General features: G+C 32.8%; 1 protein-coding gene across 1 annotated transcript in view; it reads left to right on the top strand.

Moving 5' to 3' along the window:
- Positions 1–27921, top strand: part of LOC129953908 (cysteine-rich motor neuron 1 protein-like) — a 354433-nt gene that overhangs the window by 103925 nt on the left and 222587 nt on the right. The gene's annotated exons all lie outside the window — the stretch shown is intronic.

Here is a 27921-nt window from a genome sequence, read left to right as displayed (position 1 = left end):
ATTAGTTTCATTTAAAAACAGTGATTTTTGATCTTCAAGGTTATTTTTAGAATTCCAAAAATGCATTCATTAATATTTTTAAAATTTCCTACCTTCCATATCACACTTTCGGTTAAAATGAACTCAAAGCAAACTCAAACAACAATAAATTGACGAAATTTTATTACGGAGATGTAATTTAAAGGTAAATTAGGTTTTAAAAAAAGACCGTTTCAAACCTACCTCAACAAAATGTTTCAATATACTTTTTTAACTTTTTAATTGCGAAATGCTTTTAAAGCAGGCAGGATTTTTCTCCATAGTATTTAAAAACTAAAACAAAAATCAAATAAAATGTTTTGATGAATGACAATTGATTTTATGGGCATTTCTTTTACAAATGGAAAAAGTAAAAAGCTTTTAGAACCATTTTTTTTAAATACAAAATATTTAAATATTCTACACTCCACCATCTAAGCCAATGGAAACCACATCTCTTTCTGTCCCTACATGCAAAAAGGATTAAAAATGTCAACTACGTATGTATCTGTAGTTCGTGCGTTTTATTCAAAATATTCCAACGATATGCAGGTTGATTTTTTTGTGTGTTTCTAAACACCAGCCTGAAGCTATGTTGCATGCCACAAAACAGTAGCTACTGTGACATTAAAAGTGGAAAAATAATAAAAATAGCAACATCAACAACAACATAACCTATACTCGCTTTGCTCTTACTGCCGAATCATTAACGCGCGTTGAACTAAATTGCAAACAGCATGCAACATGGCACTTTGCTCCATCTAGCGCCACAAAAACGTAGTTTTTTTTCGTTTTAGTTTTTCCTATGTCGGTAATGGTGGTGTGTCCATTTGGTGTAGCCAATGGTCCATAAATCCTGGGGCCAACATTTGACTAAACGAGTGGCTCGGCGCGGCGCATAGCAAAAGAACCTACTAAAAAATGTTTGTAATAGCTTAGGTTTTTTGCTACTGCTTGCTGCTGCTACAGCTACTGCTGCTGCGGTGGATCGTGTGTATCGTGTTGCAGGCAGCAAAAAACAAAAAAAATATCTAAAATGATGGTGTGCCACAAGAGTGCGGGGTTGGGCCTGCATGTCTTATTTATTTTTATTACTTTCGCTGTCGGTGTTGTTAATTTTTGCTTTTAAATTAAAAGCCGCTACGGAAATATGGTGTCGATGAAGCGTTAAATAATCATAGGTTCTTTTTTCCATCGTCGTCGTCATGTCTATCTCAATGCCTGTAAAATCTACCACAGGTCTATTTAGTCTTTTGGAAGAGACATAAGCTGACATAAAGTTGTGATTAGCTTTTTAATATTTTTTCTCCGTCTTTCCTCAAAAAGATACCCGTGTTCGCTTAATTACGTTCAATGATTACAGATTCAATTTATTTTCTATCAATTTTATTTTCAAAACAGAGAAAAAAATATTTAATAATCTCCAAAGATGAAAACAAGTATCAAAGCAGAGCTCCCCGATAATGATGCTGTATAGCTCTGTAATACTTGTACTTGTCGTCGTCGTGTCGGTTGTCGTTCATCGTCATCAACGTCGGTGTTGTCGGCGGCGTTTATTGTCAGAGGGAAGATAGAAACATGACTTCATGTTATCGGGATACAATTGAAATTGGAGACTGTTGAAGCTTGAAGCTCTATCCGCCCGTTCTGCTGTACTCTGCTCGCAAAATGACATAATTACAAGTGGTGGTACGTAATAATTTTGATGGATTATTATCAAGTCGGTCGTTCATCATCACAAGGTACTTAGCATTAAATTGCAGACATTGGGGCATTCTACACACAGTTCATCATGCGGAAGGTGGTGGTGGGCAGCAGCTCTTAAGTTTAAATGAGAAATAGATTTATGAGGTAAGAGTGTATTCGAAGATAGAGACACTCTTGGCAAAATGGCACATGTGCGAAATAAGTTGTCATCATGATCATTGAATTCTTAAGTCTTTTGTTTGTCATTAAGCGTGTCGTTTCGTCTGGTTTTGAGTGTTTAATTCATTAAAAATGATGATTTAATATCGATTGATGCTGTATGTCGCTGTCAATGAAAACAGAATTTAGATTTAGAAATGATGCAGTTATTTGTGGGTTAAGTGATGCGTTGAGTCTGAGAAGTGAGTTTCATTTTTAAGATTTAGTTCCGGAACCGAGAAATATCGTGGAGGTAGTATAATTATGTCATTTATAAGGTGCAATTAGTACAAGTTTTTAAAAATAGGTTGTGAGCAAAGTAAAACCTGTTTGTTTCAATTAAATTTTTACATTTTTTTAAATTTACGAACATAAATTGATATTTATCTTTTATTTTCGTTATCGGTTGTTATTCGTTCGGAAAAGAATCACTTTTTAATCTATTCATTTATAAAATTAGTACACTTAGGCGTATACTGATTTTTTTTATAATTTTTGTTTTCAGTTTTTTATTCAAACTCGACTCTTAGGTGTAAACGCACCACTTGCCCCAAAATTCTTATTTTTAATGAAACAATGTCTTACAGGCAAAACAATTGGAGTACACTCAGTCGTATAGGCACTTTTTTTGTATCCAATTTTCGTTTTTAAATGAATCATCGTTTAACAGACTAATGATAACATGGTACACAAAAGTTGCGCTAGAAAAATTAACATGGTCCACTTTGGCTTATACGTACTTTTTTACTAATTTTTTATAATGTATCTACTGCAAAACCAGAATTTAAGACACTTCTTTCTTTAAGTTTGTAAGTTGTAATATAACACATAAAAACTAACGTAAATCCCACAACCCTTGAAATAGGAAATTGAAAAAAGTTTAATAAGTCAGGTGATTGTCAGATGTATGGTAATTTCGCTGTTGAAGCACAAGAACATATTTAAAAATTGAGACAACTTAATAAGCAACATAAAACCCTTATAACCCACAACCATAAACCATATGTTCACAGTGCTGAAAGTATAGTACGAGTAATTTCCTAAAAGTCAAGTTTTCTCATTTATGCTTTGACAAAAGCGCACGCAATTTCCATGTTAGTTTCTTGTTTTTTTTTTGTTCGTGCTGTTGCTTTATTTTTTAGAAATACAGGTCTCAGCGTAAATGACGTTTAATTTAACTCACTTGCCGCTTAAAATAAAACGAACACACAAATTATAACCTACATACTTGTTTTGTACTTGGGTCTGCATCACATGTAGTGCTATGCCACTATTATTTTTCTATTCAAACTCCGAATCCAATGGCACGAACGTACTTTGAGCCTAATGACGCTGTATACAGTAGCATATGACGCCAGATATGCCTCTGCGAAACGAAGGTCTATTTTACATTTATGTCTAACGTTGCAACGCGTTAGCTAGCTTTTATTTGACATTTATTTAATTTGACAGTAGCTAACGACCAAAGTAATGTCGTTGCTGGTTGCTGCTATCAATATTCGATTGTCATCTATGTGTGCGCTACCATTTTTGGTCAGATCAACTAAACAAAACTGGCACTGGTCTATATGATCGTTTTCATATATTTTCTTAAATGGCGCCCGGGTCGGGATTATGAAACTTTGTTTTTTTGAGGTCATTTACACATGCAATGGCGCGCATTATTTATGTTGTAAGAGATATTTTATTCTATTGATTGCCTTAAGCAATTTTCATCGAACAAAATAAATGGCTTTGGGTTTGCCTTCAATAAACGAAGAATTGTGACGACGTCGACGAGATTCCTGAGAATAAGTGGCAGCTGCTTTCGAACAACTTACATGAATTAACGATTGGTATTAAATGCAATTATAAATAAATATGGGAGGTAAACCAGTAGTAATTGGTTTTCTTTTTGATGGACGTGTTAAGATATTAGATACAAGAAACCGCACGTTATCTGAGAGACAATAATCACTTTGTGCGTTTCTAAGGAATTTCAATTTCAATCTTATCGAGATAAACATGGAACATTCCTGAGAGTTGCTTTATATTAAAAGCAACTGACAAGTGGTCAAAAATGTTCGGTGGGGCATGATGCATTTGATGCACAGGAAAAGAGCCCCCACATCTTTCCTCTTGGGCGCTAATGTTGATGTAGCTGTTGCACCGATATATCCGATATGTCAGTCCATTAGTCTTCATTCAACTCAAAAGCTTATATTGCCAACAGTGCTTAGCTGTCAAATATTTGACATTTATTGAATTATGTGCACAGAGGTATGTTTGGTTTTGTGCATGATTGTACCTTTATACTTATATCACCGTTAGTTATATGGTGTTGAGAGTATTTAAGCAATTCATATGGTTTTAGTTTTATATTTCATTTTGTTTGGCTTTTATGTGATGTGTAATTGATGATTGTGACTATGAGCTTGGAGGTAAATAACGACAGGTCGTTAATTGATTGTTGTTCAAGGCAACGAGGTATGAGGATAATCACCACCTATGTATTTATGTGATTATAGTAAGTTAGAGGTGAAAGGTGTTGAGTGTTGAAGTTTTGTTTTCATTTTGTTTTGTGGCTTCTTGCCCAACAGGCAAATAAGTGATAAGCTACTATAGCTAGTTAGCTATTAGTGGCATGAAATAAATGTGATAAATATTTTATGGATAGTAAAAAAGATGGTTTATGTATATAAAAGGGTAAGTTTATACCTTTTTGGTGGTTAAAATTACATAATAAAGCGTTTCCCATCACCAATCCAATGTTGCTAGTGATGATGTTGTAAAATGTATGTAATGTGTATGTCATTAATATGTACGTATATGTATTGTGAAACTTGAATTTTATATTTCCTCTTACAGATAAGAGCAGCAAGTCGTAAGATTTAAGTACTTTTACATCTACATTACTCGATTATACATATTTATTTTGAGGTTACTTGAACGAAGAATATAAGTATACCTCCCATTATATGTTCCAATAAAAATATATACTTACGTACATGATAATAATGAACATCTTTAATTTTTGTATACATAAGTGGGTGTTAACGAGTATACTTATTCTGAATCAGATGGAGATGTTTTCTCATTAAGTTCTAGTTTAAGTTAAAGTGCCTTTACACAACTTATTAAATTCTAACATATGATCTTAAAGTTATTCAAAGAATGTGCATTAAGGACAGCTTTTGAAACAATTCTGTTCTCTACTCAAATTTATATTTAAAAAAGAGGCTGGGATGCGACCCACACTGATAACTTCCCATCCCGTCTGTCGATTTTTCTTACTTAAAAGTTTGTCTATATGTACTCGTACCAATTTTTACCAAATTTGCGTACTATTTTTTCTAGATTTTTTTTTTATGAAAAAACGGACTTTTGGATTTTTATATAAAAATCACTGAATATCAAAAACAATATTTTCTGTAAAATAAAATAAGTTTGAAGCCAATATTTTTAATTTTTGAAAAGCTATTTGAGTCGAAAGTAAATTTTTACCAAGTTTTAGTATTGTTTTTTTTTAGAGTTTTATTTTTTGTAAAAAAAGCCTTCAATTCGATTTTCTTCAAAATTCTATCGAATGTTGAAAACAATATTTTCTATAAGATAAAATTAGTTTGAAGCCAATACTTTACAGTTTTGAAAAGATATTTGAGTCGAAAATCAATTTTTACCAACTTTTGTTAAATTTTTTTTTAGGTATTTAATTTTTTGTACAAAAACTATCAATTCGATTTTTTTCAAAATTTTATTAAATGTTAACAACAATATTTTGTGAAACATAAAAGTAGTTAAAAGCCAATATCTACAATTTTTGAAAAGATATTTGAGTCGAAAATCATTTTTTACCAACTTTTATAATTTTTTTTTAAGGTTTTTATTTTTTGTAAAAAAACTGTCAATTCGATTTTTCTCAACATCTTTCAGAATGCTTAACACAATATTTCTTATAAGATAAAATAAGTTTGAAGTCTAACTTTCAAGTTTTTGAAAAGATATCTGAATCCATATTCAATTTTTACCAACTTTTGTTAATTTTTGTTCGGTTTTTATTTTTTTATAAAAAAACTGTCAATGCGATTTTTCTCAAAATTTTATTAAATGTTGAAAACAATATTTTTTGAAAGATAAAAGTAAATTAAAGCCAATATCTCAAAGATTTGAAAAGATATTTGAGTCGAAAATCAGTTTTTACCAACTTTTATTAATTTTTGTTTTAGGTTTTTATTTTTTGTAAAAAAACTGTCAATGCGATTTTTCTCAAAATTTTACTGAATGTTGAAAACAATATTTCTTATAAGATAAAATAAGCTTAAAGCCTTAATTTTAAGTTTTTGAAAAGATATTTGAATCGATATTTAATTTTTACGAACTTTGAGTAATGTTTTTTTTAGATTTTTATTTTTTATAAAAAAAAAACTGTCAATTCGATTTTTCTCAAAATTTTATCAGATTTCAAAAACATTGTGTTCCGTTGCTCAAAATTGTTTTGGAGATGAAATCATATGTTAGTCGTTAAATTTAGGAGGTGACAAATTTTTTTTTTTCAGTTTTTTTGATTTATAAAAAAACCGTTAGATAGATTTTTTTTAAAAAATATACCTGTTTGGTATCACGTTACAGTTTATTATATCAAATTTAATTCAAGTCTCTAGCGTTTTTGGTTCGTAAGATATTTAGGTTTAACCAAAATTTTCACCTTTTTTTTAAACTGCTATGGTAAAAAAACCACCCACGCAATTTTCTTGAGAGCCCTTTCTGCATCTTTCTGCCTTATTATCTGTATAACAAAATTTATTTGGAGTCGATATCTCTTCTGGTTCTTGAGCTATGGACGACGAAAAAAACGTCGCGAACGTACGGACGTACGGACGTACGGACGTACGGTCGTACGAACGTACGTACACACGCACGCACAGACATCTTTCTAAAAATCTTTTATTTCGACTCTAGGGACCTTGAAACGTCGAGAAATGTCAAAATTTTCAATTTGACAAATCGGACCCATTACAATAACTTCCTATGGGAAGTTAAAAATATTTTTTGTTCTCAAAAAGTAAAACTTCTAGACAGCCAAAAAAGATTGATAAGAAAAAATTATACAAGAAGGTAGGAGAAAGAATTTAAAAATTAGTAGGTCCCCTTCATCCCTAACAACAGCACTCTCACACAGGAATGGTTGAGCGTTGTAAGTCACTAGGCTGTAGCTCTCAACGGACTATTGCGCCACCTAATTTATTTTTATTTATGTAAAATGTAGCTTGACTTCATGGGAGCTGGTAAGCTCTATTAAATAGATCACATACTAAAGATGTACACTCGGTCGTATACGTACTTTTTTTAAAGAATTTTATGTAGATAAATTAAGGCTTTATTGTCCGTAATAATAAAAATCAATCATTCTAAACAAAAAAACAAATTCAATTTTTAAAATAATTTTTGAATAGTTTGTTAAATACTGTTCAACAAATAATAAGTAACTTTCAAGAGTATTCGTCACTTGCATTATTATTTCACTTTTAATTTCAAGTTAAAATAAATTTCAATTTAAATTTGTTATTTTTTAGGCACTACAGCAAAACAAAATATATCAAGCAAATTCGTTTGAAGTGTAAGAAGAATATTTTCTTAAAGAAGAAACATTAAGTTTTTTACACACATTATACCTTACCATGACACCTTGAGATAGTCGTATTTAGATTCAAAATATTCGAATTTTCAATAAAGATGGGTAGATGATAAAAATGTCAATCGTGGCGTTTGCTGTGTAGCACGTAGCACCGTCCTGCTGGAACCACATGTTGTCTAAGTCCATTTGGTTCAATTTGGGCCACAAGAAATTAGTTACCATCTTTATGTAGCGTTCGCTGTTGACGGTGACCTCCTCACTAACGTCGTTTTCAAAAAAGTACGGACCAATTACGCCGCCCGGCTGCCCCAAATCTACACCAAATGGTAACAATTTTGAGGATTCATTATCACCTGGTAAACATCACGTGGGTTAGTGGCAATTTTCTTGTTTACACAGCCGTTAGCAAAAAAAATGCGCCTAGTCACTAAAGATGAATTTTCAGGCCAAAATTGGGGTCCTCTCCCAAACGATTCGAAGCCCAGTCAGCGAACAAACGGAGTTGTCTATGGTCATGAATTTCGATCTAATATGTCAGTTAGATCTTGAACGGTAGGCCCGACGCAAAATTCGCCAATTTGAAGTCTACGAAAGGCCGAGTTGGTGTTAGCTAATTTTTTACTAAACCAGTCGTCTCAAATTTGGCCAGTTTTGCGAAATAAGCAAAACATTTGACAGATGTCACCAAAAACAAAATATCGGCAACTGGGCGGCAAAATCTACCTGCGCCAATTGAAAAACTCCTTTTGACAGTAACAATGGAATGTAAAAAACTTTTTCCTAATTTATTTTAAAATGAAATTTTTTGAAGAAAAACCCGTTGTCTGTGTGGATGCATTTTAATTGTAGCCAAATTTGTTGGAAAAATCTCTTCAATCAACATTTCTACTGCTTCATTAGTTAACTTACGGTAAAGTTTCCAATCATTTTCCGGCTTAAATGCTTGAGTCAGATTGAATCTCTAGAGATAATCAATTCGGTTATCTAAATCAAAATTTCTTGATTTTCCTTTAGTTTCTTCGATTTTACACCAATCTCTGAAAAATTTTAAACCTTACCTTGATGGTTGTCTGGCCCAGAAGTAACATCAATGCTGATCTTTATACGAGAACAGGTCACGAACTCCTAGACACTACTAGGTATACAAAGAAGATAGGTGTAGTGGATTTACCATACATTTCGAAAAGTTAATAGGTGCATTACGGGCCAAGTGATGCATTGAATCCCACTAACATAGACAAATGTGCTATTTTAGAAGAAATCTAGACGAATAACGGTCGAACATGAAATAGCACGACTAGAGACGAGATAAAGAGAAATGAAATAGTAGAGGACCTATGCTCAGTAAGAGTAACTTAACAGGAACAAGTTCAATGTTTAAGCTATTCAAATGCATTTTTTATGAAAAGTTTGAAAATTCTCCTTTCAAAACTTCTGCGATCGCTTAAAAAATAAAATTGTAAAAAGCCTTTTCAAAGTGAGAGTAAAACAAACGTTTTTTTTTAAACAACTTGACAGTTCTGAAGTCTACGAAAGAGTCTTAAAAACCTCCTTCAGATAGTAAATTTTCGAGGTAGAAAAGTTTTGTTAGTAACATAAACAACTTTAACATCTTGTTCTTATTTACTTAAAGTGGCGCTCTAATTGTTGGTGTATCCCACCGTCTTAATTCATAAATCAAGATTGAGGTGCTTTGTATGTCTAAGAGTCACGTTCTTCCTTTATTCTACTTCCACATAAATCTATATATATGACTTAAATGCCTGACCTTAAATTTGTCTGTCAGTTTAAAAAGAAGACTAAAAGTCTTCGAAGTTTGACTTTTATATCAAAATTAAATTTCTTTTCTAAAGAAGGTAACGTGCTTATACGCACCACCCTTCGGTCGTTATCTTCCAGAACTTATCTTCATTTCAAGGAAAATCCTAATTATATCCATTTTACTTAGGTTCAAAGAATCAACCACTTAAATAGTGTTTCATTCCCCCATCTCCGATAAAAGACGTTGATAATAAGTGCTTTACATAGATTTCTTGGAAATCAACCCAAAGTATATCCTAACACAAAAACTAACTTATTGAAGTTCCCTAATCCTCCTGACACTCATAAGCTAACCAAAAGCTTTAATTATCTTTAGAAAAATACCTAATTCAATTCCTGGAACAATTTGACACTCACAACACTAAGATGAAAGAAAAAAATAAAATACCTCATTACCTATCTTTTGGTTATACTTAAGGTGTTGTAATATCTTTCATCTGTCAGATATGTCAAAATTTGTGACACATCCCGCCAGAGGTGCAAATTCTACTTATATTGCCATGATGGCTCTGGAAACAGAATCCAAGAAACGAATGAAATGAAATGAAAACTTCTTCTATTTTATCTCATGCAACAAATATTGCCTGTCTCGTTACAATTGACACCTGCCTACATCGCAGTGGCGCGGCGGCGGCGGCGCGGCGTCGTGTTTAGATTCGCAAGAAAGGAAAAAAACGCCAGCAATATTTTCGAAAGATCTGTCAAAGTTCGAAAAGAGATTGGCATAATATTCACGTGTAAACAAAAGTTTTGCGGGTGGGTGAGGAAACCTTCAAAGCTTTTTTCTTATGGCTATAAATCACAGTTACCATGGTGAATAAGATTCATATACGTTATAGTTATATGACTTATACCCAGGTTAACTCTCTTTTACGACGATGACGATGATGACGACTATCCTTGTGCTTTTCTCAAGAATCGAGATACAAATCGAACTTTATAAGAAAACCGATGTCTTATTGGCTTTGAATTCTCGCGCATTCATTCATTTATTTATGTACACAAGTCGGGAATAAAGCCTGAAGCTTTTAAGGCGCCAAAGAAAAAAAAGCCTCAAGAATATTGAATTTCCTCTTGCGGATATTTCTTTTTGTTGATTTTGTTTACTTACTATTTATCCAAAGACAAATTTTGTATATTTTGCGAGGGAGTCAGGCAAAGGTGGTGGGGAAAGGGGGGGTTTAACAAAATAGCTAGAGGTTGATTTTGTGAAGCCGTAAATAAAATTCGAAACGCGATACATTTTAACATTGGGTCTGTGTTCTATGATGACGACAACAATGTGGTGGAGGTGATGATGGTGACGACACGCAACTAAATTTTGAAAAAAAACTTCAATTTGAAATCTTATATGGCTTGCCTGGGGTTATTCATTTATGCAATTTTCGCGCAATTTATCAAAAGGCAATACCATTCACCACCATGTGTGGCATTTGATAAATATGAGATACGTCTATAGATTTATGATAGATACACTTAAAAAAAACGCTCTTCCTTTTTTATTTAAAAACTAAATTTTTCGTGAGATTTCGTAGCAAAAATGATTCTTATCTTATGTTTTTTGTTTTTGGTAAAAGTTTTGCGAAGTTGTTGCTTTCATAGAGTTTGCGTGATTTTTTTTCAACAATTTATGCTTCCAAAAGGCTTCCACAATTTAGATCTAAGAAGGGGATTTTGAATCCTTTTTTTTATTTCATAAGTTATGCACAATCACTAAGAACGGATTTTGGTTGATTTTAAACTACTGATTGAATCACTCTCTAAAGTGCGCCAAATACAGAGGCATCAGTCTCCTGTACATAGCCTATAAGACCCTTTCTGTTGTATTATGTGAACGTAAGAAGCCGTTCGTTAACAACCTAATAGGTCCATATCAGTGTGGCTTCAGAGAAGCTTTACAGAGAAATATTTAGTTTTGGCATGTCAAATTTGTTCGTTTGTGCAAAATAACAATGGATAAAGCACTCTGCTCTATCAAGTTCGGATTGATGTCAAAAAAGGTTTTATACAAGGCGATGTACTGTCATGCGACTTCTTCAACATCGTTAACACTGGAGGCATAATCTTAAAATTGTCCATCCAATATTTGGATACACTGAACATATTCACATAGCTGGAAGATCAAAGCCTGATTGGAGTGGTACGTTTTTGAGTATTGCACGGAGGCAGAGAAGATGCGTTTATTGGTCAATAATATAACTATAACTTTGAGTTAGTAAAGAACTTTGTCGACCTAGACACCACTATGAATTCAAACAAGGATACTAGTGCTGAAATCAAACGAAGAATAACTCTAAAGTAGTAAAGTCCTCTCTTGAGCATCAAAAGTTACCATTTATTAGACGTTCATCATCCCGGTTTTCATTTATGGAGCGAAGGCTTCGACCCTGTCAAAGAAAAATGAGAGCTTCTTAGGATAGTTCGAGAAAAAAATTGTTCGTGTGATTTTTGGTCCCATCTGCAGAGATGGAGATTTGAAAAGACACTGACCTGGTTAAAAGACTTAGATGGCTAGGTCAGGTATAGCGAATAGAAGTGACTCGGTTGGCACACTCAGTTGGTAGATGACCTTTACCAACTTGGCGTGCGAAACTGGAGACAGGGACCGAGTTGGCAGAAGACACGTGTTGGTTGAGGTCTGATTGTGACCACCTAATAGAATAATGAAAGTTTCATAGTGAGTATTATCCAAACACTTTAAAATAATCATTCTTTGATTTTGCTAGCCATAAATATGATAACTGCGATTATTGACTTAGTTCGTAGGTTCTCATCACATAAGATCATTTCTCAATGAATTTACTAAACTTTTAAGAACTTATAAGACCAAATTTTTTGTTATATCATTTGTGAAATCCCTCATCCGAAAAATCGACAAACATAGGTTTTTGTCAACGTTAAAGGTTACAGTAGCTGCAACAATATTCTCATTTATTCCTGAGTAATGCCACGGTTTCAATTCTTTAACAGTTTAAATTTTAACATAGATACATTTCGGTTTTTGCTAGACTAGAAATGTCTCCATTTTTTTTAAGATCTCAGAAATGTCCGTATTTCAGAAATATGAACAAATTTTTTCGTACACATTTCTCACTTTTGCTGTCAGTAATCTGAGGAAAGAACTTTTATGATTCCATTGCTTAAAAATGTTCTACCACTCCAAAAACATGGAAGAAATACAAAGATATTTTGATGAGTAGATTAGAATGAAAAGTAAATTCTGTTAATACATCAGTCTCGTGTTTATTCAATCTGAATGAAAAAATTGTTATTAATATTATAAATACAATCTGGCAAAATGTTACTTTGAATTGTTGAAACGTGTATCGTTCTTTTTATGGTAATGGTTTAGTTTCTTATTGTATTAACGAATGAAAGCTTTAAAAGTCACAGCTGCGGAAATCACTTGTGTCCCGATCACAGAACATTAGTCTCTGTATTTTGTTTTTAAAACTATGTTGATATCATTATACGCTTTGACGTATAAATCATATTCCAAAGAGAAATATTGTTCTATTTTACATACATACGTAAACTTTGAAAATTTTCTAGAAACTCTTTGAGAATTTTCCGAACACACAAATTATCATAATTTTTGACAGTGTAAAATTATATCTCTCTCGAAACAATGTTGTTTTTCAAATGCGATCAGTTTTATAGCTGCTATATCTTCGAGCGAAATATAAAAACTTCATAGATACCCGTACGTACATATAAAATGCAAAATCAATTTGTCATCCTCTCAGAGATACTTTTTTGTATCAACGTATATTTTTGTATTTGCTTTTTTCAATAAAATATATTGTTGTTGGGTTTTTGTTGATGAAAATCTTGTACATCTTTGCAACCGGAGCGAGGAGCTATTTTCCTTCCCGCCATCAGTATGAAGTCGAAGTTTAAGTGTAGTCTTATTTTTTTCTCGCTTTTTTGAACTCGAGTGGAAGTGGAATCTCCATACGGAACATCACAGAGCACACTTTTGTCGTGAGTCGTGATGACTACGGATATGAAATGATATGTGCATGGCAGCTAAAACAGAAGACGTATCTACCTATACGTTTTAGACGAAGAAGATGATTTTGATATTGTTTTTGTTTTTTGTTTTACGATTGAGCTTGACTATGAAGAATTATGTATGTAGCAAGTGAATGTCTTGGAAGGTCTTGAAAGAAACGAGTTACACTGAGTGTGAACAAAATGTTATGCGAGAGTAATTTTAATCCAATGGATTAGTAACATAAAATTCACAACAACTATAAATGGTAATTTAGTGGATTTTTGTCTTTTTGTTGTTGTTTTTGTTTGTTAACTGTTGCACTTCTGGTGTCATCTGTCATCTTGAAGTGAATGGATAAATGATTGATGATGCTGGAGCTCTAGTATATGGAGAGATCAACAAGAAGTACAGGATTAAAGTATCATATAGGACAAATCTTTTAAGCTTCGGTTGTTTGTTTTAGGTTTATTGCCAAATAAAATTGTGGTTCTAGAAGTCACGGATGATATTCGTTGAGAAGTTGATAGTTTCTGTTGACATTTTAAATTGAGTGAGTAATGCTGCATAAATAGCCTTGACTTAATTGTATGTTAGGGTTTATATCCAACAATTATTAAGTTTTAAAATATTCAATAAATAATAAATAAGTTTTTTCGATTCGAAATGCAGTTAAATGAAAAAAATCAGTTTTGGTTCTGTCAAACTGAACGTTTTGAAATGTTGCCGATATTTTATGTTCCCCAGAATCAAAAACCCATATTTATTAAAAAATCTAAGGAAAAATGCAATTGAAATCTTTTGACTACAATTTCTTAAAAAAAATAAAAACAATGATATCAAAATTACTTCATCTGAAACGAATTTTAATTTTTGTAATTTTACTATTTAAATTTTTAGAAAACTTAATTTGGCAATTTGTTTACAAAATGAAAATTTAAACAAATTTCCTTGTCTGCCTTACAAAAATAAAATAATTAATTTTTGGGAATAGGAATCTAACACAAACGAACTTAAATTTAATTAAATGGAAATAAAAAAGGAAACCTACGATATTTTGATGAAACCCTGTTTGATAATGAGATTTTTAGGCAAAAAACCTATTTTACCAATTTCTTATTTTGTTATATCTTCTTTTTTTATTCTTTATTTTTTTCCATGTAATATATTTAACAAAATTAGTATAAAAGATTTAAATGCATGGCTTATTAGCCGTCTGCCAGAAATGCAAATTATATGAATTAAATAAATAAGTTTAGATAAAGTTCATTTTATAAATTTCATTAAACTGTTTAAACATACACCTTATATAAAAAACAAAATCAAAATTATAATAAAGGTATATATAAAATATAAGTTTAGGTGTTTCAATACACAAATTGGGCTTTTAGTTTAGCTAAAACAAAGCTTATCATTAGCCCGCATATGTTAAAAGTTAATATACATGTTTCTATATGCTAGAGCCTCTGAAACAAATCGAATGAATGTTTCCCATCCACTTTCTCCATTTAAAATTGCAAACTATTGTTCAATTGTAAAAAAACTTTTATTAAAATATAATCTTTGGATTTCCGGTATTATTTTACAAAAAGCTAATAAATTAGAAATATTTTAAAGTGAGCAATGCGGATTTAAATCATTTCTGTAAGGCCTGTATGACATGAGTTGAGTTAAAAGTAAGCTGTTCTTGTGACTAATTTTCTTGTCCGGTTTATTGATTTTCGAAATATTGTTTCATCTATAATAGAAATAAGGTCATAAAGTTCGTATCTAAGTACTTCTAAATTATCAATACTTAGTGACAACTGATAGTTATATTCTGATGCCAAATAAAATCAGTCTTTAAAAACAGAATACCGATCTCGTAGAGCTATCAAAATAACCTTTTTCTAAATATTATTATTAGGTCCACGCATCACTTTAACAATATAGTCTGCGTTAGTTTTGAGGTTTTTTAAGTAAACTGATGGAGGTAGACCAGATTCAATGTAAAAAGCGTAGTTTGGTGTATTAGAAGAGTGTCTAAAAATACGTTTGAAAAAGTACAGTTGGACTTATTCGATTAACTCTAATTCCTAGTATCCATAAACTTCATTAGCATATAAGAGAGAACTTTTGATTATTGTCTCAAATACTTAACTCAAAATGCAACTCCCGTTTCAGATTAAAATTGATTTGACATTCTCATACCAATTTTTACTACTGAACTTGTATTTGATATAAGTTGTTCATTTATTCTTATGAACTTTGTAGACAAACATATATCTGTAAGCTTAGGTACAGTAATTGAGTAAACATTTTCCGCACAGAGCTGAGAACAGAGTTTTCCGCTAGGTTAGGAGTTACCTTTTTAAGGATCACAGAAATGTATGAAGGTCGGAAGCGTTTTGGAATTGTCTCATCTATAAACATCTTGTTTATTAAAAGTAAAATTTGTTCTAGAAATTATGAGCTGGCATTTTTGTAGATCTCGACCGGTAAGCCATCTAAATACGGAGCCTAATTATCCTTTATTTTTTTTTCAAAGCCACTATTAGCTCTAGCATTGAAATTCGGGAATCTAACTACTCAATATAAATGAATGGTAGTGCAAAACTTATGTTCATTTGACAAGAGTCTGCTTTGAAAAGTATTTTGAAGTAAGTAGCCATTGTATCCACATCAATAGCAGCGACCGTTGACTTATTATTTCGGCCACCTAGAATGCGTACACTTGACCAAAATGATCTAGAATCATTACAATGTATGAGATTCAACGCTATGTTTTTTAGATATTGTTGTTTTTTGAGGCTACACAATCTTCTGAACGAATTATTGCTTAAAGATAAAGGGACTTAGACTCTTCTAAAGATTTTAAGAATTTAGGTAACGCGAAAGATTCCTTTCTACTTTTTCTACATTGTTCGTCGTACCAACAAGATTTATAGTTATTTGCTCTATTTTGAGAACTCCTGACAGCTGATATTCTGATGGTGTCAAAAATTAAATCCGTTGAGCATCCACTGTGTTTGAAACCAGACTTGAAGGATTGATTGGGTTCTGAAGTAGATTTCTTCTATATATATAAGATTCTGTATCAATCCAACAAAGCTTTTTGTCGAAAATTCAGTGGTCCTAAATTTTAATGTAAATTAATGTAAAATGTAATAAAAAGAACATAAAACCAAAAATCCTCAACCAGCTCAGTCAAAAAGTTGCCATTTGAGTTTGTGTATTTATCAACAGATTCTCTTTGGGATACAAATTGTTCAAAATTGAAGAACCGAGAATTTTGGAAAACTTCTATTCTACTGTTTAGGTAACCAATTGTTGGAATGTTTTCATTAGCTTGGTTCACCAGAAAAATTTGCAGAGTTACCAATAAGTAAAATTAAGGTAAATTGGTATTATTACACAGTCAATGAATATTTTGTTTTCACTATTTTTGAATTGTATGTTTTTGTTAGCAATATTAAATTTAATTCCGCATATACCAATTTTTCTTGAAAGTTTTTATTTCTTATATAAACAAACAGATATTGGATGAATGGAATTGGTTTGAAATCAATATCTTCTATTGTTTACGAGATATCGAGAACCGAACATCAATTTTAAAAAAGTGTTCATACTATTTTTTATAGATTTTATTTTTTATGATTTATACAAAAATTCTGAATGTCGAAAACAATATTTTCTGTGAGATAAAATTAGTTTGAAGCCAATATTTTTTATTTTTGAAAAGATATTTAAGACGAAAGTAAATTTTTACAAAGTTTTAGTATTGTTTTCTTTTGTAAAAATATTGTGAATTTAATTTTTCCTAAAATTTTACTGAATGTTGAACAAAATATGTCCTATAAAACAAATATAGTTTAAAGCCATAATCTCAAATTTTTAAAAAGATATTTGAATCGAAAATTACTTAAGCTTCAATTTTTACCAACTTTAACTAATGTTTTTTATAGGTTTTTATTTTTCGTAAAAAAAACTGTCAATCCGATTTTTCTTAAAATTTGTCGAATGTTAAAACAATAGTTTTTAAAAGATACACTAAGTTTAAATCCAATATCTAAAAGTTTTGAACAGTTTTGAGTCGAAAATTAATTTTGACCAACCAAAATATTTAATAGAATATTTTTTCAAACGAAACTATAATGTTTTGTTATAATGTTAAATATTTAATTTACTTATTCTTTTGAAGTGATGTTTCTTCTCAGATTGTTTAATCTTTTTCTTCGTTCTCTCGCCGCTGCTGGATAGTCCTTGTGAATTGTTGTGCCGGTGTTTTGTAGCTTATTCTTTATTTTCATATTATGTGAAATTTTCATGTTTTGTCAACTAGGCAGACGGCAAAATGCCATGCTTTTATGTTTTTGTAAATTAGGAATTTAATCATTGAAAAAATAATAAAACCAATCTAAATCTAAAATCTAAAATCTACTTATTCTTTTTGAACATTCTTTTGAAGACAATTCGTCTTACAGAAAAAATACTAGCACGTTTTTAAGGGTTCCAATGTAAAGTTATAATTTTGTCCTGCATCTCATCCTACTTAGAACATTTACTTTATTGCTCATTTTTGACTTTAGTGTTAAGTATGAACAAAATTAAATATTTTTCATATTGGACGGACATGCCACTTTCTTGAAACAGTCATATTTCCTTTTTTCAAATTGAAGGATTTTAAATGAGTTATTATAATACAAATTATAGAAATAACTATCGTGACTCAAGGGTATATCTTCTTTGAAACGAGAAACAACAAATGTTATTTGTTATTTATCTTCTACCATAAACAACAACAGTCTTTCATCTGCTCCTCCAAAATAAACCCCACTTAATCAAATCTGCTCAATCATCACGCTACAATTTATAGCCGCTTTCAAATGCCAATTTTCATCTTCCAAACACGATATGACCTTTTCAAAGCGAGTTTAAATCTAAACCAATTCAAGAAATGTTAGTCTTTCCCCAAAGCTATAAACCATACCCGTTTCCCTTTCCACCGCAACCAAGACATGGTACGAGTATACTCAAACGTATATAATCAGAAATGAAATGTATCATTAAACGATCTTCACTTATTCATATTCCCAATCAAATCAATCTCAGAAGAAGTCTCATCATCATCATTATCATCATCATCTGCAAAAATATTTATAATGTACTCGAACCAACAAATAAAACAACAACAAAAGAAGAACTAGTTGTGTTGATTGGAACATCTTGTTGTATATGTCCGTCTGCATGATGCGGCATATCATGTCCTCGTTAAATCTTTCGCGCGCCACTTTGTTGTAAAATTGCAGCAAATTTTACCACACTTCATCGTGATCTGAGATCGCAGTACTTCAAAGAATAAAAGAAATGAAACAAAGTGAAAGCCAAGTATTCTGCCTTCTTCTTAAAGGTTAGGTAGGTAGGTACATGCGCGATATCGAAAGGAAAGATCGGCTATAAAACCAACTAACGACTATGACGAAGATCCACAACGACGATGAGGGCTATCCCAACAGCACTGCTATTCCTAAATACATTGCAGATGCAATCAAACTCGCAACGATCTGTTGCGCTACTTTAAATATGAAACAACGATCAATTTATCGCCGCAATCTTTTGATCTTCCAAACCGCCAAAGTCAGATCAGAGAACTCTAGAGAGAGAAAGAGGAGCACCATCATATCAGGGACCATGACACCAACATCACCGAAGAAAAATAAAGGAATTTGAAAAAGAGGCTCCAGCACGATCTGAGCTATCACGATCTTTTGGATCTGGATATACGGAGTAGAAGAAGAACCTGTATAAAGTGCTGGAGCTAATGCTGGAATTGCTACGGGATACAGCCGAACGACGACTATGACGGGAATAAAAAGGCAGACAGGGTGGATTCCACGACGACCGACGTGACGGCTGCGAGGATGACGATGACAACGCCGCCGATCGACGACAGACGGTCGATTTCACTTCCCAGAAAAAAGGCGAGTCAAACACTAAATGGGCGATGACAAGAAGTCCAAAGAAGTCACAGCTCTTCCATCACAGACTTCTATACTGCGTCTCATTTGGAGAATCCCGCGCATCAATTCTATCGAAGCGGATTAAGAGATTTGGTGTTTGGCATGTTGACAGTGAAGGCTTACATGTACACAACTCGGAGACTGACAGACAGACAGACTTCATCATAGAGATCATCAACATCATCAACGAGGATTCTTAATTCGATGAACTTGATGGCAGGCAGTTCTTTGATTACTGTGTCTGTTTCAAGACCTAAAAAGAGTGTGAGACTTTCGTTTAATGACTGACAACACAACTGATGCATTGGCCACACACGCGTTTAAGAAGAATTAAATAAAAAAACTAAAAGACGAGAAATCAAAACAAAAGGAGATGTTTCGAAATGAGGGTGAGTCTTGTACGAGGTGACTTTTGTGGTTGACATTTGACAAGTTCAGAAAATCGGTATCTGTTTAAGTGTGATCCACCACAGCTTGACAGAAAAGCTTTGTGTTTCTTTTATTATTGTGATATTTTCATATCAAAAGTTCTTGATTCAGTTCACTCATTCAATTTTTCTTACGGATCGAAAAATGACTTTAGTGTCAGAGATTCAATGGAAAAAAATTCCTCACCCAGCTCGGTCAGTAGCTATAAGTCCTCAGTTTCGCACTCCAAGTTGGGTGTGAGGTCACTTTCCACTTGTGCGCGCAACCTGATCCCCGGGCTTCCTCTACTGCGCTGTCCTGTGGATGTGAATTCGAAGACTTTGACCCTTCTGACCCAGTCTACGTCGCTGTAGAGCCCGTACAACTCGTCGTCCGTAGAGCACGTGAAGAACATTTCCCTCGAAACGACCCAAAGCACTTTCATATGTTTTGTCGCAGTCCATGCTTTGGATGATGATGGTCTTATATAGCGACACTTTGGTCGCTTGACAGAATTTCTTACTGCTCAATTGCTTTCTTAGCCCAAAGAAACAGCGGTTAGAAAGAGTAATTCTTTGTTTGATCTCAGCGCTGGTGTTATTTTCTGCGTTCATAGCGCAGCCTTGGTAGACCAAGTCCTTACCCACCTCAAAGTTACGTCAGTCGATGGTGACTTTTGATCGAAATGTCGGTGTTGTAGGTCCATTCTTGATGACAGCATCAACTTTGTTTTACCCTCATTAACCGTTAATACTCAATACTCACGAAAGCACCATTAACATCACGCTGAGTTCTTCCGATTATGTCAATGTTATCAGCATATGTTAGTAACATAAAAAACTTTTGAAAGAAAGTGCTCCTAGTTTTGACGTAAGAGCTCTGCACTATTCATGCAGAACAGTGTTAAATAAATCGCACGACAGCGCATCACCTTGTCTAAGGCCTCTTTTTACATAGACTTTCGGTTAAGATGTTTACATCCTTAATGGAGCAGTGCAAATTGTCAATAGTCATCTTGACAAACGGAAGAGTTGGGAAGTAAAGTGAAAACTAGACATGGCTCTATACAGCTCGTCGCTGAAGATGGCCTTGAAATCGACGAAGAGATGGCACGTGTCGATTTAATGTGCATAGTTTTTTCTTCAGATTCTGACGTAATGTGAATATTTGATCGAATGTGGACTTTCCTGGTTTGAAACTACACTGATAAGGACCTATCAGATTGTTGACGATGGGTTTTGGACGTTCACAAATTATGGCGGAGAAGATTTTGCAAGCGATGTTAAGTAGACTGATGCCTCTATAGTTGATGGAGTTTAGAGGGTCTCCTTTTTTCAGAATCGCACAAATAATGCTGAAGTTCCATTTCCATTTTATTGCTCCTAACCAAATTATCTCCAGCTGCTTTGAAGACCTCGGTATTCAAGGGGTCTTTGTAGACATCAGCTATAATATAGCAATCTTTTATTCGTCTAAGTTGGGAAAACGGGATTGTTGGCTTGCGTCGTTTCGGTTGAATGGGTCATCAAATTAACCTTATAGGCATCACTTTTTCCCAAGTCTTGAAAAAGAGTTTCTGTTTTGAATACATGTTATTATTTATCAGCCAAATGAAGAGATGTTTATACAACTGCTTTGATGTATCCCTGAGGATTCACAATAAGTTTTTGTTTAATAAGCTCATTAATTTTTGCCTAAGTTGTTTAAGTATTGAGTGAAGACACTATATATGCAAACAAATTTAGGGATCCATCCCTTAGGTTTAACCGATAATTTTAATGATAGTTACTTTACAATACTTGAACTGGCCCTGAAACAAGACAAGTCTCGGCTTGGACGAAAATAACTTTGACTCTCACTTCATCGAGATTCTCCGCGATACTATTCCTAGAAATATATCTTCATATCCTGAAATTCTTTGGGAATAAATTTTCTTTAACAAAAATCCAATAAAAAACAAATACATTAAAAATAGATGTATGCAGGTATGTATAAGAAAAGTCTAAGAAACTTCCTAAGACTCTTTTGCTTCTCTTTTTACTTCTCTCATCATTGCGTTCATATTGAACTTGAATAATATTTAAAGCTTTAAAATAAATATGATTTTGCTAAGGCAACAGTGTGACAAAACCACGACACGGCGACATTCATGGCGCCAGTTTTAAATTACTTAAGGCTCCTCATATTTTCCTCTGGCTGTCTTTCAACATTTTTTTCCTGACATAAAATGACATTTCAATACTTGAAATCTGTGCGTAACAAGGTGGCGACAGATTGACAATACTCATATTTATATTCATATTTAAAATAAGAAAACAAAAACAACGATCTCACGAAGCTTGTATGTCCATCATCATACTTTTTTTGTTTATGAAAATCATAAACAAATTAGTCTCCACTCGCATAGTACATGAAATAGCTATGGACTTTGACACTACTTCATAGTTCTTCTCAGAGTCAAAGTAGTTTTTTTAAGGATAGACAAATAGACATTTATACATAATTTATGAATATTGTTAAAGATCAATGTTGAAGCTGAAAGACATGAATTCACGAATAAATGTAGTAAGGCACCTTGATTGAAGAGAATCGTGTTGAGAAAAAGATCTATCTATAGACTGTATGTGAGACTTAAAAATGTCAATTCAATATTCGTTCTATTGGTGAGAAATATTTTATGTAAATTGTAATCAAACACACGACTTCATCACTCTTCCAATCTTCCCAACATCGTAAGTGCCCTCACAAAGAAATACCTTATTTGTATTTAGATACACATGTTTTATTTTTATAACTTGTCAAGGCCATCAAAGAACAATTTTCAATTAATTGATTTAATTTCAATCAGCAAACAGAGAGTGTAAATAACACAAATTGATCGTGTAAACATATTTTTGGTCGTTTTTGAATTCATCATGCGTCAGAGCAGCACAGTAAACCTCGAAAAATTCCTTTCATCATTTAATTTTTATGATGAAAGACAGAACAGACTGACGTTAGACGTTTCTTCCAAGACAGTCCAACTCAAGTGCAACATCTCTGCAGGTGGTCGGGTCGGTGGGTGCTTGGATCAGAGATCAATCAAACAGAAATTCTCAGGTGAATGATGACGTTGAGTGAACGTGATTCCAGAACGCTTTGCTCATTTTAATTCACAACGAATTTCCCACCCACAAGGACATTTCCACCTCCTCGTCTATAGCCGTTGGCCTATTAACCCCTCGCGTTCAGTGAAGTTGAATTGAGATTGCGATACTTTGCATCTGTTTGGTGGATGACATTGAAATCAAACAAACCCACTGCCCGGGCCGTCCCGGAGAATATCAAACTCATAGTCGTTTGCAATGTCAAGTGGGCTTCAACGATGTATTTTTGATGAGGATGATAGAGGTTTTCCGGTGGTGGAAATGGTATGAGATGCATTTGGCTTTTAGCAAGTGTCAGATTGTCGATGACTGACTGGTTGTTTTGGAAAAGTCTCAGATATCCATCCATTCATCCATCTATTCATCCATCCATCTATCCATCTATGAGTATGTCATATCAAGCTGTAGTAAAAGAGTCCTCGTGTACAGGTTGAAAGAAATTGAGCAATTTAGAATCCCCATCACATCCAATCTGACCAAACCATTATTCGCATATGGAACCATTATTTTGGATGGAAGAAGTTTTGAACTGTGAAGTGAAAACCCGGCCGACGCCGCCGGGACGCATTTCATGCTCAGGGAAGAAGATTAGATATTATAGACGAGTGATGCGACTTTGGGTGGAGCGTTGAAAATGACAATGTGTTTTGCTTTGCTTTTGTTAAACCTAACATGGAAGAAGATGTTTACAATGGAAATTAGGTTATTTGGTTTGATGGGTGTAGATTCATAGATACGCAAATATATAGGTACGCGTAGTACGAAAATGGTTGAAGATGTTTTTGCTTTTGCTTTTGAGTCAAGGATAAATATAAACAATGATGCCTTAAAGGATGAAGATTGTATACCTTTGTGTATCGTTAGGAACTTGAGATAATATTGCCATAGAAACAACAATCTTACACTTAAGTGATGGTATTTAAGACGATATTTAGTTTGGAGTATACCTACTTAGATACAAAACTATAAGAAGGGTTTTGTTTTGTAAATATATGTATATAGACACATATTAGGTATAAGGTATGTTCTTGAACATTTTGTACTTTAATTTCCGTTTAATATGTTAATTCATGTAAAATTAATTACTTTCAAATTGTTATCGGCTAACACACCTGGCTTGGTGAATATAGTTAATAAAAGGTACCTATATCCTTAAAAATCTATGTTTATATTTAACAACTCTGATTTAAAAAAGAAGGTTTCTCAAAGTTCATATTTACAAAATTTTTCACACATTTTCAAAAGTTTTCATAGACAGTTTAGTTAAAATAACAACATAATTTAAAGGTCTTTTGATTGTTTGTATATTAACTTTATATAGAAAGTTATTGTAATCAATCCCATTTTTCGAATTGAAAATGTTGACATTTCTCAACTTTTCAAGGTCCCTAGAGCTGAAATAAGAGATTTTTAGTCCTAGGCCTAGTGACTGACAACTCTCAACCATTACCGTGTGCGAGTACTGTTGTCAGGGATGGAAAGGACCTACAGTTTATATGCCAAATCCAAACGAAAAATTTGAGAAAGCACTTTTCATGACAAGAATTACTCTTGGAAAATTTGTCAATTCCTCGCAAGAGGCAGTACACGTGGAAAAATGTTTGTGTAGCATAGGCAGGGATCGAACCTAAGACCATTCGCTTTTCTTCATCGGAGCCAAAAACTGGACAGAGTTTCATCTTATTAGGAATAAGATGCTCTGTCTGACTTCATACAAAGAATTGGCTCTCTCTATCCTCACACTAAAATCGTTATTACGGCGATTTTAATGTTCACAATTCTTCGTGGCTTCGCCTAGAGTAGTTGAAAAACTGCATTTGTTCAGCCAACCCAAAAAAAGGCGAATCTTCTTCTCCCACAAATTACCGACGGATAGTACTAACGTCCCTTTTTTCTAAGGTCAAGGAAACTCTGATTTTTTATCAGCTCGAGAAATATCTTGAAGATCGAAAGCATCTTAATGACCGGCAATACGGATTTCGTAGCAATAGGTCCACTGGTGATCTTTTGGTTCATCTCACCGAACAGTGGAACAAATCTTTACCTCTTTTGGCGAAAGTAAGATTATTGCACTTGATATTTCAAAGGCATTTGATAAAATCTGGCATCTTGTTTTCTTATATTAAATGCGTGATTTCGGTACTAACGAATCTCTTCTTCGTTGGATTAGAAATTTTCTTTCCAACCATTTAATGCAAGTTGTTTTGGACGGATTTAAGTCTGAAAACCATAATACAAATGCTGGTGTGCCCAGGGCTCCGGTTTGTCTCCGACCCTCTTCCTCATTTTTATAAATGATTTCCTGTCTGCTACTTCTAATCCAATACATTGTTTTGTTGACGATAGCACTCTTAACTTTTCGTATTCATTTCCAGACTCACAACCCTCCTCTTCGGATGTGGAACTGCAACGGCAACATATTATTAGCTCATAAAATTATGATCTACACAGCATTGTACAATATAAAATAAAAAATCGTGTGTAATTTAATGCTTCAAAAACGCAATGCTGTCTTGTATCGTTAAAGCGAGATAAACTCTCTTTGCCACTATCTATGAGTGGCACTTGCATCAACGAAACGGAAAATCTCGACATCCTAGGAATGCGCATCAGCAACCACCTTTTGTGGAGCGAAATTTGTCTCTCCATCTGATCTGGCTACAATCTACAAAAACGATATACGTCCGAAACTTGAACATAACTCTCATTTCTGGGCTGGTGCTAAAGTAACTTATTGAAGCCTCTTAAAAAGTATTAAAAAAGAGCTTTTAAAATGATTGTTGTTATTAACATAATCAACTCTTTTACGTCACTGGAACATCGACGTAAGATTTCTTGCCTTACTATTTTTTACTGTTATTTTAACGGACTATGCTCTAGTGAAATGGCAAGTTGCATTAATACCCACGCTTCTAGAAATGCCCATCAGTTTAGCTTTGAGCCCAACCTCGGCCGTAATATGAAGTACAGAGATTCATTTTTTAGCCGTACTACGCGAATGTGGAACGCCTTGCCACGCTCTATCTTTCCCTGTCACTGCAATGTTTAGAAATTTAAATTTAATGATTCAATGTACACCGACACCTCCTATCCAACCCTTCCCTTTTTCCTAATGCTCACACTGTGTCTTTGGCATATTAAAGGTATACAAAAACCGTTTAGTGTTCGCTACTTATAAAAAAAAAAACTATTTTCAACATTTGGTAAAATTAAAAAAAAATTGAATTGACAGTTTCTTACAAAAACTTAAAAACCTTAATAACAATACTTAAACTTGGTAAAAATTTACTTTCGAGTCAAATATGTTTTCAAAAATTTAAAACACAGAAATTGATGTTTATATTATATTGCATAAAAATTCAACATTCCGTTTTTTCAAAAAGAAAATAAAATCTACAAAAAATAGTCCGGAAATTTGGTAAAAATTGATGTTTGGTTCTCGATTTCTCGTGAATAATAAAAGAATTTGACTTCAAATTAATTTCATTCATCATATTTTTATTTGTTAACATAAAAATAAAAACTTTGAAGAAATGCTAGTAAAATTGATAAAAATTGATTTTCGACTGAAAATCTTGTTAACAACATTTGAGATATTCAATTTTGAAACAAAAAAATATTTAAATACAAAAAAACATTTTTGTTCAGAAAATATTATTTAAACAATATAAGAACTTCTTCAGAAAAAAAATTATCTTAATCGGTTCAGAAGTTCGTGATGAAGTAAAAAAACTTTTATTTAAAGATCCAATTAAAAAAAAAGAATTGAAGACACTTATTTTAATTTTTTAAAGGCACTAAAGGGGTTATTAATACCTTTAACATGTTTATTTTTAAAAACAGTGTGAGCTTTAGGAAAATAGGGAATGATTTCAGATTAGATACCGAGGCAAATTGGTCTTACACATTCTCGATGTACGGTTGAAAATTGAATCCCTATACTTAACAGTATGTCCGAAATTAAGCTCAAGGGTAAACTGATGAGTTTTCCTGGAAGTACTAATAGTACGGGTGAATTGTTTGAGGGGTAGTATGCAGCTAGCTTATTCGACATGAAATTACTTTTAAAAATATCGATAAACAACACAAGGTTTTCGAGTGATATTAATGTGTTTTTGTTATAGTAAAGCTATCGTTTGTATAATTTTCAAAGCTCTTGTTTGGATCTATTCAAAAGACTTAAACTTGCTTATGAGACATTTGACGAACTATGCACGTTTAAATTTCCTACAAAGAAGGCTTTGTAAATTTAAACCAGATCAGAAGAGATGTAAAAATACTTCCAACGTCGAAGAAATCCTAATCACATGGCAAAATCAAATATGTGATCTTTCCACTGAAATTTTTGGTCAAGAAAACAAATGAAGACATATCTAACACCTAAAATCTGATTAAATCTTAATTTCCACGTTCAAATTTAATCAAACAAATTGTTAACACTCTACGCCAAGAGAGACAGCAAAAGGAACAGAATCGTAGGACCAACTTTTTCGACTTCTCTTTTAGCGTAACGTGGTGTTTGTTTTCAAACTCGAATTTGTAATTGTTTACAAAAACCATACTTTTTACATATGAACATAGATTTTATTTCTCACAACTAAACAAATGAAGCTTAAGTAAACATTTTTTATATTAAACTTTTAAACGTATCTATACTTAAAACTATTTAAATTAAAACTAATTTTTTTCTAAAAGTTCAAATATAATGGTTCAATAGAAATTATATATTTTTTCGAAAACATGAAATTAGAAATTATAAAAGCACAAATATAATTTCTGAAATCGGTAAAGCCGATTTCTATTTCTTAAAACAAAAACATTTTTAAATTTTTGAAAATAAATTCTTGTTTACCAGCTTTTAGCATCAAAAAACATTTATATTAGCTTACTATTTTTTAAAAGCCACAAAAAGGATATTTAAAACAAGAATTGCAATATTAACTATGAAATTTAGTAACTAACGCGTATCGAAGATATTCATTCTTTTCCAGAAAACATATAGTTGAAAATATTTTT

Source organism: Eupeodes corollae, chromosome 1 (assembly GCF_945859685.1).
Source record: "Eupeodes corollae chromosome 1, idEupCoro1.1, whole genome shotgun sequence".
Taxonomy (NCBI): domain Eukaryota; kingdom Metazoa; phylum Arthropoda; class Insecta; order Diptera; family Syrphidae; genus Eupeodes; species Eupeodes corollae.
Note: the sequence above shows the minus strand (reverse complement) of the source record. Positions and strands in the feature narration are given on the sequence as shown.